A 13485-nucleotide genomic window follows, 5' to 3' on the forward strand; every position below is an offset into this window, starting at 1 on the left:
AAACTCATAAATAAATTCAACATGGTTTATATTCATAGTACCACATCCAACAACACATAGATATGTACGTACCTTGTGTAAACAAATTGAGAGACCACTTTAACAATTTCAAAAGTAGCCTACTGCGAATTCTCCACCTAAAAACAACCAATATAAATTCATATTAAACATAGTACTTCTTAGCAAAGTACTTACTGCTCTAGTGGCCACAAATCACCATAAACTCCATAAAACATGCCCCTTTAACTTTCCAGCAATATAAAAACTATAAATTTAACTCAAGAAAACCTGAATTAAATAATTAAAACATAATTAAAACATTAAGTGTTTAAGCATTAACCAAAAAGACACAGAGAAGAAAGGTTGGCCAGCGAGGCAGCATGGCACAGTGGTGCGGCATGGCAGTTGGGTGGCATCAACGGTGGTTGTTGCGGCTGGTGGTGGCGGTGTGCAAGAGAAACAAGAAAACACGGGAAGGGAGTTGCACGTGAAGAGAAGGAAAGCAAGAAGAAATTAAGTGAAGGAGAAAGAAGGGAAGAAGCACCGTGGGTTTTGGTGAGTGAGGGAGGAGAAAGAAAATAATTGCGTGCGTTATTTCGGGTTTAGGGGTTTATTAGGGCTTAGGTATTTTATGGGCTTATGAATATAAATGGGCTAGGAATATGATTCCTTTTCTAATCTATCTATTACTATATACTAAAAGACACACCAGGAATGATACGTGTCACGTCCGGGTGAGTTCTTAGTATTTTTTTTAAAAAAAAAATTAAGAATCTTTTAAAATTTCTGATTTTCTGATTTTTTTTTTTCTTATTCTTTCCTTCTATTTAATATAATAAAAGTATATATATGAAAAAATAAATTATGATTTCATGTATTATGACAAGGATAAAAAAATATATTATCACTGTTTTTTTTATATTACTGTTTCTATAATATACGTAGTAAGCTATTACGGAAACTCCGTAAAGAAAAATAGCAAAATATTTTTTTGATTTTCATATAAACTTTTCAAAAAAATGTATTATACTCTTAACCTACAATAGTTAATAAATAAATAAACAAATTACACTGAAATGTGATATTATACGACAATACTCAAACAACAAACAATGACTTATTTTCAATTTTATGTAAAACAAGTGTTAAAAAGTGGGTTCAACAAAATTTCTTATAAACCTAAAAGCATGTTATATACCCAATCTAGAAAATAAAGTAGTATAACTGATATGGTTATCAAATCAATATCATATCCAAGATTTTGGATAGATTGAGGGCACGGGTATGATTACGGCTATGGATATTATTCAATTCCAAAATAAAATGATATCTAATAATTGTTTGATAAGTTTTTTTCTTATATTTTTCAACTTAAGTATTTTTGTCGAAACACTAAACTCCTAAAATCACACTAATCATTTTACAATCCAAATAAATAATATTTTTCTATGATTTTCCCAAAAACCGTTGATAAAAATTGATTTTATTTTGTTAAAAATTTCGTTTAAATAAATGATTCAGAACAGAAAAAAAAAATTGTATCATCCGTGCGTTGCACGGGACCTAATATAGTTTTAGAAGTATTTGAGTCCAAATTCGATTAGAAATATTTTTCAAATTTCAAAAGTGTTTCCATAATTCAAATCCTTTTCAAAGTATGATTCTAATAATTATTTGATTTGCATAAATTATTAAAATACAATATATTTAAATGTAATTAAATATATATATATATATATATATATATATATATATATATAATAGAAAAAGTGACACACTTGTCAATTCACAACTTTGACCACGAAAAAGTGATAACTATTTATTATTTTGAAAATAAATATAATATATATCTAATCCAAAACTATATTATATAATATCCATAATGATATTCCAATTCAGAATTTTGACACTATTCACAATTGAAGAAGAATTTCTAAATATTTTTCAATATATAAGGGGAAAAAAACATATTCATGTAGCGTCTTGTTTAATTCGTCTACACGAGTACTCCAAAAATATCAAATATTTATTATTATATATGTATAACTAGGGATAAAAGTGATATATGATGTGCAATCATTGTGGAACGGAGGAGTACATTTTATTTTTAAAATATTAGTGAAAAATATCAAGTGAAAGTCAATTGTCCCTATTCAAAAACTAAAGCATAGGAATTAAAATATCTAAACAAAGACCACTTAATTAAGGCCTAATATAACTATTAAATTGTATAATTCACCAAAAAACACAATGAAATTAAAGCATAAGAATTAAAATCCATTAACATTGATAAGCTAAATTGAATATCTTCATCTCCCCCTTCCATACAATATTGTGCTTAACTTTGTAATGGATCAACCATTGTGCCAACAAAAAGTATAGCACCCGAAATATCTTCCCTAATCATGAACAAAAAAGGATGGTTTGCCACAAAATATATCGAAGGTGGTGGTGGTGTAACTGTTAAGATATGTTAAGATATTAGATATTATTCTGTGAATATTCTGTAGAGTCCTAACTATGGTAAGTTACCTAATGTGTACCTAGGGTTTAGGTAACTGAGTTGTACTATATATACGTGTGTTATTAATGAGAATGATACGAGATTACACAATATTTGACATGGTATCAAGAGCCTAGGTTAAAAACCCTAGATTTTTTTTCCGCACGAGTTTGAGAGAGTTTGAGAACAGCGAATTCCTTCGCTTGTTGAGTACTGCGTTCTGAGGAGTTACAAATTCCTAGGGCATAACAATGGGTAATGACGAGGAGCCACCACAAAAGACAATCGCCGCCGCCGTCGATCTGGATTACTATCTTGGGTCAGGTGACGGCCTCGGTATTGTCATCACCCCTGTAAAACTTCGAGGAGCGTCGAACTACGATGAGTGGGCCAAAGCGGTTCGTCGCTCGATGATTTCAAAATTCAAATTTGGTTTTCTTGATGGGTCTGTGAAGGAGCCCATTACGGACGAGACGAAGATGAAACATTGGATTGCGGTCAATTCGATGGTGGTGTCTTGGATCACAAACACCATTGACGAGAGTTTGCGTTCGAATCTGGAGGACTTTGATATTGCTCACGAGTTGTGGAGTCATTTGAGGACGCGGTACTGCGTCGTGTCGGGCACCAGGGTCTGCCATATTAAGATGGCTCTGAGTGGTTGCAAGCAGGGCACGTCTGAGGGCGTCATGGAGTACTATGGCCGCTTGTCGAAGGTATGGAAGGAGTACGTACAGTATGCACGAGTTCCCAGGTGTGTATGTGCGGGTTGTACGTGTAATATAGCGAAGCAGGTGGGGGACATTCACGATGAAGATCGTCTGCACTATTTCCTAATTGGCCTGGATGGTCACTATGAAGCCATTCGTGCACAACTGTTAGCACGATCGCCGTTGCCAGGACTCGACGAGGCGTACCAGACGGTTATGAATACCGAGACCATGCGCGCCAAGGCTGCGAGAGGTCCGGAGAGTGTCATGGCGTTCAAGGTCGAGACTAAGGCTCGGTCGAGGTCGGGAGATGTCAGTGGCAGATTTTGTGGTCATTGCAATCGTGAGGGTCATGAGGAAGAAACTTGTTATCAGCTGATTGGATTTCCTGAATGGTGGGATGAGAAGAAACGAGGTGGACGAGGGCCTGGTCGAGGAGGCAGGACGTCGATTAGAGGAGGCAGAGTAGCTCGTGGGGCAGCGTCGTCGACCAGTGGTGTCGCTCGTGCCAATGCCGTGAGCAATGCCACAGGAGGGGCGACAACCACTGTGACGAGTGGAGACGGATCGCAGGGTGCAGTGACGACAACCAATCATGAGCTTGTTGGGGTGACGAAGGAGCAAGTCCAGCAAATAGTTGACATCTTGTCACGACCTTCAAACAAGTTGCAAGGTAATCTTGATTTACGATGGATTGTTGACAGTGGGGCATCACGTCATGTGACGGGTGATATTTCAATCCTGAGAAATATCAAGACATCAAGAAATCAACAGGTTGTGTTGCCGGACGGTCAACCTGCAAATTCAAACCAATATGGTTCGGTGGTCTTGGAGGATGGTTTCGTGCTCGATAATGTTCTATTTGTGCCTAAATTGAACTGCAATTTAATTTCTGTAACTCAATTAAGTGACGAATTACATTGTGCTGCTCAATTTACTAACAAAATGTGTGTTCTTCAGGACCGCTCGACGAGGATGGTGATTGGCGTAGGTGATCGACAGGAAGGACTATATTTTTTCCGTGGGGCTCCAAAGGTTCGTGTGCTAGCAGTGGAGTGTGTGGTCGACTTGTGGCATCAACGGATGGGGCATCCGTCGGAAAAAGTGTTGCAGTTACTTCCTCATGTGAGTCATAAGATTAGGAAGAATAAAACAATTTGTGATGTATGTCCGCGGGCGAGACAATGTAGGGAGAGTTTTCCAGTTAGTGTTAGTCGTGCTAGTCGCACATTTGAATTGGTTCATCTTGATTTATGGGGACCCTACAAGACTCCCTCGTCTTGTGGGGCAAAGTATTTTTTTTACCATTGTTGACGATTATTCTAGAGGTGTGTGGATTTATTTACTGAGTAATAAAATGGAAGTTGCATCGACATTTCTTAATTTTGTTGCCATGATTAAGTGTCAGTTTAATAGATCCCTTCGAGTAGTACGCAGTGATAATGGTACTGAATTCAATTGCTTACAAAATTATTTTCGTCAACATGGGATTCTGTTTGAGTCGTCGTGTGTTGGGACGCCTCAACAAAATGGGAGAGTCGAGAGAAAACACCAACATATTTTGAATGTTGGGAGGGCGTTACGTTTTCAAGGAAATCTTCCAATAACATTTTGGGGGGAATGTATTTTGGCCGCCTGTTACTTGATAAACCGTACACCTACCCCGATCCTTGACAATAAAACACCTTATGAGATGTTGTTTGGTAAAGGATTTTTTGGTATTTACTACCTTAAAAATACACCACTTTTGTATTTACTACCTTATGAAATTTTTATTATAAATTACTACCTTAAAGTATGATTTTTTTTGCAATCACTACCACTTTACGGTTTTCTCATTTTAAAATTGAGATATCTCATTCGTTTCTTAATCATTTTAAGTGATTCAAAGCCCATTCTTCTCGTTTATGTGTAACGATTCCATAGGGATCTTGCTTTTAACATTTTGTAAAAGGTTAAACATATTAAATATTATCTTTAAAACTTTAAAATATTTATGAATCACCAAACGAATTATTTTGAAATGTCGTTCTCAATTAAATCCTTATAGAAAAAGGAAAATAATGAACTTTGAATCACTTTAAACGGTTAAGAAACGAAAGAAATATCCAAGTTTTAAAATGAGAAAACTGTAAAGTGGTAGTAAATGAAAAAAAATTGGAACTTTAAGGTAGTAATTTAAAATAAAAATTTCATAAGGTAGTAAATACAAAAGTGGTGTATTTTTAAGGTAGTAAATACCAAAATTTCCTTTGGTAAACCACCATCGTATGTGCCTATCCGCGTGTTTGGGTGTCTGTGTTATGCATATAATCTCCGGTGTAAAGGGGATAAGTTTGAGTCTCGGAGTCGCCGATGTGTGTTTTTGGGTTATCCGTTTGGCAGGAAGGGATGGCAACTTTATGATCTAGAGACACATGAGTTCTTCGTCTCACGGGATGTCAAGTTTCATGAAGGGACGTTTCCTTTTGTAGATGAATCGGATGTGTTGCCACTGGTGCATGATGGTCATGGGGGGATTGACCATTGGAGTTTGGATGAGAGTGGGACTACGGGTCCTGAGACCGTGTCGTCGCCTGCAGGTGATACTGCTGGGGTGTCGCCGCCTACAGGTGATACTGAGGGAGTGTTGTCGCATCCGGGAGCTGATGAGGGGGTGTCATTGACCAGTGGCGACGACAGGGGAGTGTCGTCGCCTGTGAGGGAGGAACAACAACATGAAACACCTAGTCGAGTGGATTCAGACGTCGTCTCCTCACAGACAGGTGTAGAGGAGACGACGGGTAGTGACGAGAGTGAGACAAGGCAGTGTGTGGAGGATACGGAGTTAGGAAGGGGGAAGCGTGCGAAGTTTCCGTCGACAAAGCTGAAAGACTGTGTGATACATACAATACGGGAAAAATATAGTACTTCCGACAAAACACCTACGGCGTCATCACTCTCAGGTACTCCTTATCCTATCACATATTTTGTTAATTATGAGCGTTTTTCGTCAAAGCACAGGCATTATATAGCAGCATTGCAAGAAGGGCAAGTTCCTAAGAGTTTTAAACAAGCGATGCAGCATGAGGGGTGGCGTCAGGCAATGGCTGCTGAAATCGACGCGTTGGAGGAACAGGGGACATGGACGTTGGAAAATTTACCGGAAGGGAAGAAAGCACTGGGGAGTAAATGGGTGTATACTGAGAAGCGTGATGAGGATGGGAATTTGTTGAGACTGAAAGCTCGATTGGTATGTTTAGGGAATCATCAGGAGGAAGGGTTGGATTATAATGAGACATTTGCTCCCGTCGCGAAGATGGCGACAGTTCGAACTTTCCTAGCTGTCGCAGCTGTCAAACAGTGGGACGTGCATCAGATGGACGTCCACAATGCGTTCTTGCACGGTGACTTAGAGGAAGAGATCTATATGAAGATTCCTCCTGGATTCCAGAAGAATCACTTTGACAAAGTGTGTCGAATGAGAAAGTCGTTGTATGGGTTGAAACAAGCACCTAGATGTTGGTTCCAGAAGTTGTCGACGGCATTGACGCACTATGGATTTCGACAGTCGCTGTCCGATTATTCGCTCTTTACTCTGTCTAAAGGTACGTTGCAGCTGAGTGTGCTCATTTATGTGGACGACATGATTATCGCAGGCAATAACAAGTTTGCGCTTGAGAGTTTTAAGGCATACTTGAAGGAGTGTTTTAAAATGAAAGACCTCGGGGCTCTGAAGTACTTCCTTGGGTTAGAGGTGGCACGAAGTAGTCAAGGGTTCTATGTATGTCAGAGAAAATATGCCCTCGACATCATCTCAGAGGCCGGATTGTTGGGAGCAAAGCCTGTGGACTTTCCCATGGAACAGAATCATAGGTTGGCATTGGCAGACGGGCCAGACCTGTCGGACGGTGAGCAGTATAGGCGTCTGGTCGGACGTCTGGTTTATTTGGCTGTCACGCGACCAGACGTTGCCTACTCTGTACATGTCCTATCTCAATTTATGCAAGCACCAAAGGAGGCACATTGGGAAGCAGCTTTGCGAGTAGTGAGATATTTGAAGAAGTGTCCGGGTCAAGGTATACTACTTCGGTCGGACAGTGCGTTGCAGTTGGAGGGGTGGTGCGACTCGGATTGGGCAGGGTGTCCAATGACGCGTCGGTCGGTGACTGGATGGTTTGTGTCACTTGGTATGTCGCCAGTTTCTTGGAAGACCAAGAAACAGCATACTGTTTCTCGGTCGTCTGCTGAGGCAGAATATCGATCGATGGCAGCTCTGACGTGTGAGTTGAAGTGGTTGAAACAACTACTACGCGACTTGGGGGTGACACACGACCAAGGCATGAGGATGTATTGCGACAGTCAGTCTGCGTTGCATATTGCACAGAATCCGGTGTTCCATGAAAGGACAAAACACATCGAGTCAGATTGTCATTTCATTCGAGATGCAATCAAGGAAGGGATCATCAGTCCGTCGTACGTGTCGACGAAGGTTCAGTTAGCAGATATCTTCACCAAAGCGTTGGGGAAGGCGCAATTTGAGTTTTTTTTGAACAAGATGGGCATTCGAGATCTACATGCTCCACCTTGAGGGGGATGTTAAGATATGTTAAGATATTAGATATTATTCTGTGAATATTCTGTAGAGTCCTAACTATGGTAAGTTACCTAATGTGTACCTAGGGTTTAGGTAACTGAGTTGTACTATATATACGTGTGTTATTAATGAGAATGATACGAGATTACACAATATTTGACACTCAATCACTAGTGAATTAACATGTAATTAGTAAAGAAGATTACTCATGTCACCAATAAACTACTCGTAGACCATAGTTAGTTGAATTAAACATGCTATTCACGTTTGCGATTGGATTTATCACTTCTTTTCTTCATATTATAGCCTCCCACCAAATACACCAAAATAGGATAATTTAATGAGTGAAAATATGTGTGAATCTCACCCACAAATACTAAAAACGATATATAAATGATATTGTCCCACGACATTGCTATACAACAAAGGGTACGTAAAATCATGATTGTTCAAGTTCCGCGGCTAATGCTTATGCGCGTAGCAAGAAGAGACCGAACATATTAGAATCAAATCGGATAGATGATAGCTTCTTTTATTGGCCCAAGATGTTTGCTATCGACTTGTTGAGGTTCCTAAACAGCTCCTCTCTGTGATAAACAAAACAACACCCCAAATTCAAAATTATGCAGATTTGATGCAGAAAAATCAGGCAATGTGTAATATAAGGATGAAGAATAGCTTATGAATGGGACTTTTTCTCACCTATCAGGCTTGAACAACAAATACCGGTAAACAAACCACTGCAAAAAAAAAAAATCAATTATGCAATGAGAAGTTTTACATAAACAAACCAAACAGGATCTAAAATGTAAATACATTCTAGGATTGCTGCTAATCTGTTATACATGCATGGCCTTTTCCCCTCTTTTCTTATGTCTTAATTCATTTCTCTAAACAAAAAGGCGGTGAATAGAAGGATTATTAGACATCAAGTCGATTAAAACAATAATTTTTTCTATCAATGTCAGAAAATTAGACAAAGACATAATCTTACAGTAAGAAACTGAGTCATTATCTTACAGTAAGCCGAGCTATATAGACACCCCTGAGCTCTAAAATGGGGAGTATTAAAGATGGATGTGGGCCTAAACGGGTCGACCTGAGCCAGGCCCACTCGGCTTCGGGTCGGGCTGAAAAGTTCAAATAGGGCCCATGCCAACGGGCTCTCGTGTTGGGCTAGGCCATCGTGCCTAAGCCTAATTTTACTAAATTTAGCGTGCTTTTTCCCAAAAAAATTGGCCCAGGCCTGGCCCACGACTCCGTGCTCGTGTTGGGCCGGGCTTTTTTCGTGCCCGGCCCAAAGCCATCTTTAGGGAGTATAAGGCTTTTGAAGATCAATGGCAGATAAAAAGTTCAGAGTACTAATTTTGGAGTAGCAGAGTTGGTTATAGATGGTCGATTACTAAGTCATGGTTAAAAACATACTTGTAAGCAACATAATAGTTAATACTTACTGTTTGGGCTCCCAATTGATTCTCAATTGGGCCACTAAGTCCAAAGCCCAATGGCTCTAAACAAACAGCATCAAACCTACCAATGGCTAGTCAGCCATCCATCAAGGCCCAAGGCCCAAAAGCAATAAATGACCTATGGGCATTTATTATGCAAACACTATAAATAGGCCGCCAAGGCTCACACCTCAAGGTACGTCCAATTTATCGTCTTAAGACTACTCTTCTAGAGAACTTCTCTCTAGAATCCGAGCATCGTTCTTACTTAGGCATCGGAGGGGCTTTCCTCGGAAACACCCCCGAGGCTAGTGACTTTGCTCTTGTGCAGGTGAATTCGGACTCTACTCATTCAAACAATCAAGATCTTCAACACATACGAAAGGGCCTTCATTCGAAGCCCATTGTTTCCATATTTACAACACCGGAACAATTTGGCGCCGTCTGTGGGGAAGAACAATTCAAAGCCTTTGAAAGACATCAATCACCTCTTTTCGCGAAAATGGTTAATGATGCTATTAACAACAATGATGACGATATGATGGTGCGGTCAGATTCAGAATCTGACCAAGAGGAGCACCCTCAATCGATGGCGAGGTCACAGCCAAGCAGAGCTACGACCGCCACAAACGCAGGACCTCCGATTCCAACTAGGGAAGAGCTCACTGCGGCCATGACCATCATGCAAAACTTCCTCTTCAATGAGAAGCAGCAAGGATTGGCAAATGACCGCAGAGAAGAGAGGAGAACCAGGCGAAGGCTGAACGAGCCACCCAGTGTAGAAGTGTCCAAACCCGAACGAGAACTCCTTCCCTTGACAGGTACACACTTGACGTCGAGGTGGATGGAAAGCACGTGGGACACCCAAAAAAGGGCACAACAGCAGCCAGATTGGTTTGCAAGACCATCGCCTACTCCAACAGCTCTCCAAAGCGAATCGACTACTCGTAACACTCGGGTCCGAAGCTCGGTGCTCAGCAGGTTGAGGCCCTCGGTCCACTCAAGGTTAAGACCCTCGATCCATACGAGACTCGGGGTGGGCGAGCCAAGCAGATCTGGCGAACGACCCGAGGTCAGTAGCCGAGAGAGAAGAAGAGACAGGAGGCATGATCGAACCCCTAGCCCCCATCGTACGCCCGAACGTTCTAATCGCAGAACCTCGGCAAACGAAGGCATCAGGGCTAGACTCGGGAAAAGAATCATGACTCCCACGTCATCCCCTTTCTCGGACGAGCTGATCATGGAAGAAATACCGAAGGTAAGACTGCCAGCGCACCTAACCTACAGCGGAATCACAGATCCGAGGGATCATGTCATCTCCTACGAGCAGCAAATGTTCTTGAGTCCCTACTCCGAAGCATGTTGGTGTAAATATTTCCCAACCACGCTAACCGGAGTGGCGGGAGAGTGGTTTAGATCGCTGCCGAAGGGATCGATCAAGAGCTGGAAAAAGCTGAAAAAGAGATTCTGCACACAGTTCGTGAGCAACAACCGCCCCGAGCGAACCACAGCAGAACTGACCTCAATCCAACAAGAAAGAGACGAAAGTCTGAGAGAATTCATGGCCAGATTCATGAAGGAATCAACAAACATACCAAACTTGCAGCCAGACGTGGCCATCTTCGCCTTGAAGCACGCGCTCCAGGAAGGGAAGTTCCGTGACGAACTCTCAATGAAGAACCCCTCCAGAATAGCTGACGTGCTCCAAATGGCTGATGCATTCATCAGAACCGAAGAGTTCAACAAGGCCGCTGCAAGATTGAAAGGATCGTCGGATCCGAGAGACACAAAGAATTCCCAGAGCAAGCCCGAAGGCAGCTCAAGGAAAGGGAAAGAGAAAGTAGGAGCTAGAGAGATGAGCCCGAAGAAAGACGGGAGAAGGGGTGAACTTCAGCCCAAATACACCAACTACACTCCACTAGCTCTGCCCCGAAAAGAGATCTTTAGCCTCAACAGAAATGATGAAAAGTGGAAACTACCCGGGAAGCTCAAGTCCAACCCAGCTCGGAGAAACAAGAACAAATGGTGCGAGTTTCATGATGACTTCGGTCACCACACCGAGGAATGCAACTCGCTGAAAGACAACATTGAGGACCTCGTTCGCCGAGGCTACCTGAAACAGTACTTGTTAGACCGAAGGGAGGAAAAAGAAAAGGCCGCAAGTGGCAAACAACACGAGCAACCCCAGAAGAGGGTCTACGAAGCAACAGGGCACAAGAAGAATGACATCCTAGTGGTGTTCGGGGGACAGAAGTCTGGCCAAGCCAGCAAGAAACACATAAGAGCCCTCTCCCATCAGGTCAACTTCAGCGCGGTGGGAGACAACCAGCCACACCCCCCGAACATGACCTTCACTGCTGATGATTGCTTCGGAGTCCAGTACAAACATGACGATCCTCTGGTCATTTCCATGGACCTCAATAACCACAACGTACATCGAGTGTTAGTCGACGGAGGAAGTGCCGTCAATATCATCTTTAGAAACTGCTTCGAGCAGCTGATCCTCGAAGAACCAGAGGAAGCACTGACGAAAGTCAGTTATCCTCTGATTGGATTCAACAGATCCGCAGCTATCCCTCGAGGAAAGATCACCCTGCCAGTCACGGTGGGTGAAGGCCAAGCAGCAAAAACCCTTCGGGACGAATTTCTGGTGATGGACTGCGACTCCGTATACAACGTAATCATGGGAAGAACCATGATTCACAAGATGCAAGCAGTCCCCTCCACATACCATCAGCTGATGATATACGTCTCGGATGCAGGATTCGCCGAACGAATCAGAGGTGATCAAGAAGTGGCGAGAAGAACCTGCCACACTGCTGTCCGAAAACCCAAACTAGGGGACGGCCCGAGGAAGAAAAAGGAGCCACGGAAGAGGAAAGCGAGGCAAAAAGGAGAAGAGCAAGCACGAGCAGCCTATGTCCCGCAGAAGTTGATGCTCGCCCCGAAACCCTGTCTCCTGAGCCAGATCAAGAAATGGAGGATATCTTCCTCGAAGATAATTCAGACAGGAGCGTCCGAATAGGCAAGGGCCTAAGCTCGGGGCTCCGAATCGATTTGATCCGACTACTCAGGGATCACAAGGACATCTTTGCATGGTCAGCAGCAGATATGCCAGGGATAAATCCGAAGCTGATTTGTCACAAGCTGGACGTCAACGCTGAAGCTCGGCCAATCAAGCAAAAAAAGAGAAATTACTCCTCGGAGAAAAACAAAGCCATCGCCGAGGAGGTTAAAAAGTTGCAAGAGGCCGGATTCATCGAACCATGCATGTATCCGAAGTGGCTGGCCAACGTGGTGATGGTCAAGAAAGCGAACGGCTCATGGCGAATGTGCGTAGATTTCACAGATCTGAACCGAGCCTGCCCCAAAGACTGCTATCCCCTGCCAAGGATAGATCAACTGGTTGACTCCACCAGCGGCCATGCACTGCTCAGCTTCATGGATGCCTTTTCAGGCTACCACCAAGTATTCATGCACCCCGATGACAGGGCAAAGACAGCGTTCATCACAAGCGCAGGAGTGTTCAACTACAAAATGATGCCTTTCGGCTTGAAAAATGCCGGAGCCACCTACCAGAGGTTAGTTGACCACGTCTTCGCCGACCAGAAAGGGAGGAATGTGGAGGTCTACGTGGATGACTCCATCGTAAAAAGCATCAAGGAGGAAGACCATGTCAAAGACTTGGCAGAGACCTTCGGAAATCTGAGGAAATACAGCATGAAGCTGAACCCAAAAAAATGCGTCTTCGGGGTGAAGTCAGGGAAGTTCCTCGGATTCATGGTGAGCGAAAGAGGAATTGATGCGAACCCAGACAAAGTCCAAGCGGCATTGGATTTACCCGAGCCGAAGACCAAGAGAGATGTGCAGAGGCTAACCGGCAGGTTAGCCGCACTAACAAGGTTCATATCAAAAGCCTCGGACAAGGGAGCCCCCTTCTTCAAAGCACTGAAACCAAAAAACCTCCCCGGAGGAGAAGCAGAACCAGTCAAGAAAAAGGGGGTCCCGAGGAAAGTGGATCCCGAACTGATATGGGAACAGGAGCAAAAAGAAGCTTTTCAGCAACTCAGAGCCCACCTAGCTCAACTGCCGACACTGGCCAGACCAAAGGAGGGGGAAACCCTGTACCTATATGTCGCAGTTAGCCCTGGAACCGTCAGCGCAGTGCTTCTTCGGGAAGAAGAAAAGAAGCAACAGCCAATCTACTTCACCAGCCGAACACTCACAGGGGCCGAAACCCGGTACCCA

General features: G+C 42.8%; 1 long non-coding RNA gene across 1 annotated transcript; it reads right to left on the minus strand.

Moving 5' to 3' along the window:
• Positions 1-8160: 8160 nt before the first annotated feature.
• On the minus strand, positions 8161-9229 carry LOC130472417 (uncharacterized). Its single transcript, XR_008932634.1, has 2 exons — positions 8492-9229; positions 8161-8376 (listed from the first exon to the last, which is right to left on the minus strand). It is a non-coding gene; the product is annotated as an uncharacterized lncRNA (long non-coding RNA).
• Between the last annotated feature and the right edge of the window lie 4256 nt (positions 9230-13485).

Source organism: Spinacia oleracea, chromosome 4, assembly GCF_020520425.1.
Source record: "Spinacia oleracea cultivar Varoflay chromosome 4, BTI_SOV_V1, whole genome shotgun sequence".
NCBI lineage: Eukaryota > Viridiplantae > Streptophyta > Magnoliopsida > Caryophyllales > Amaranthaceae > Spinacia > Spinacia oleracea.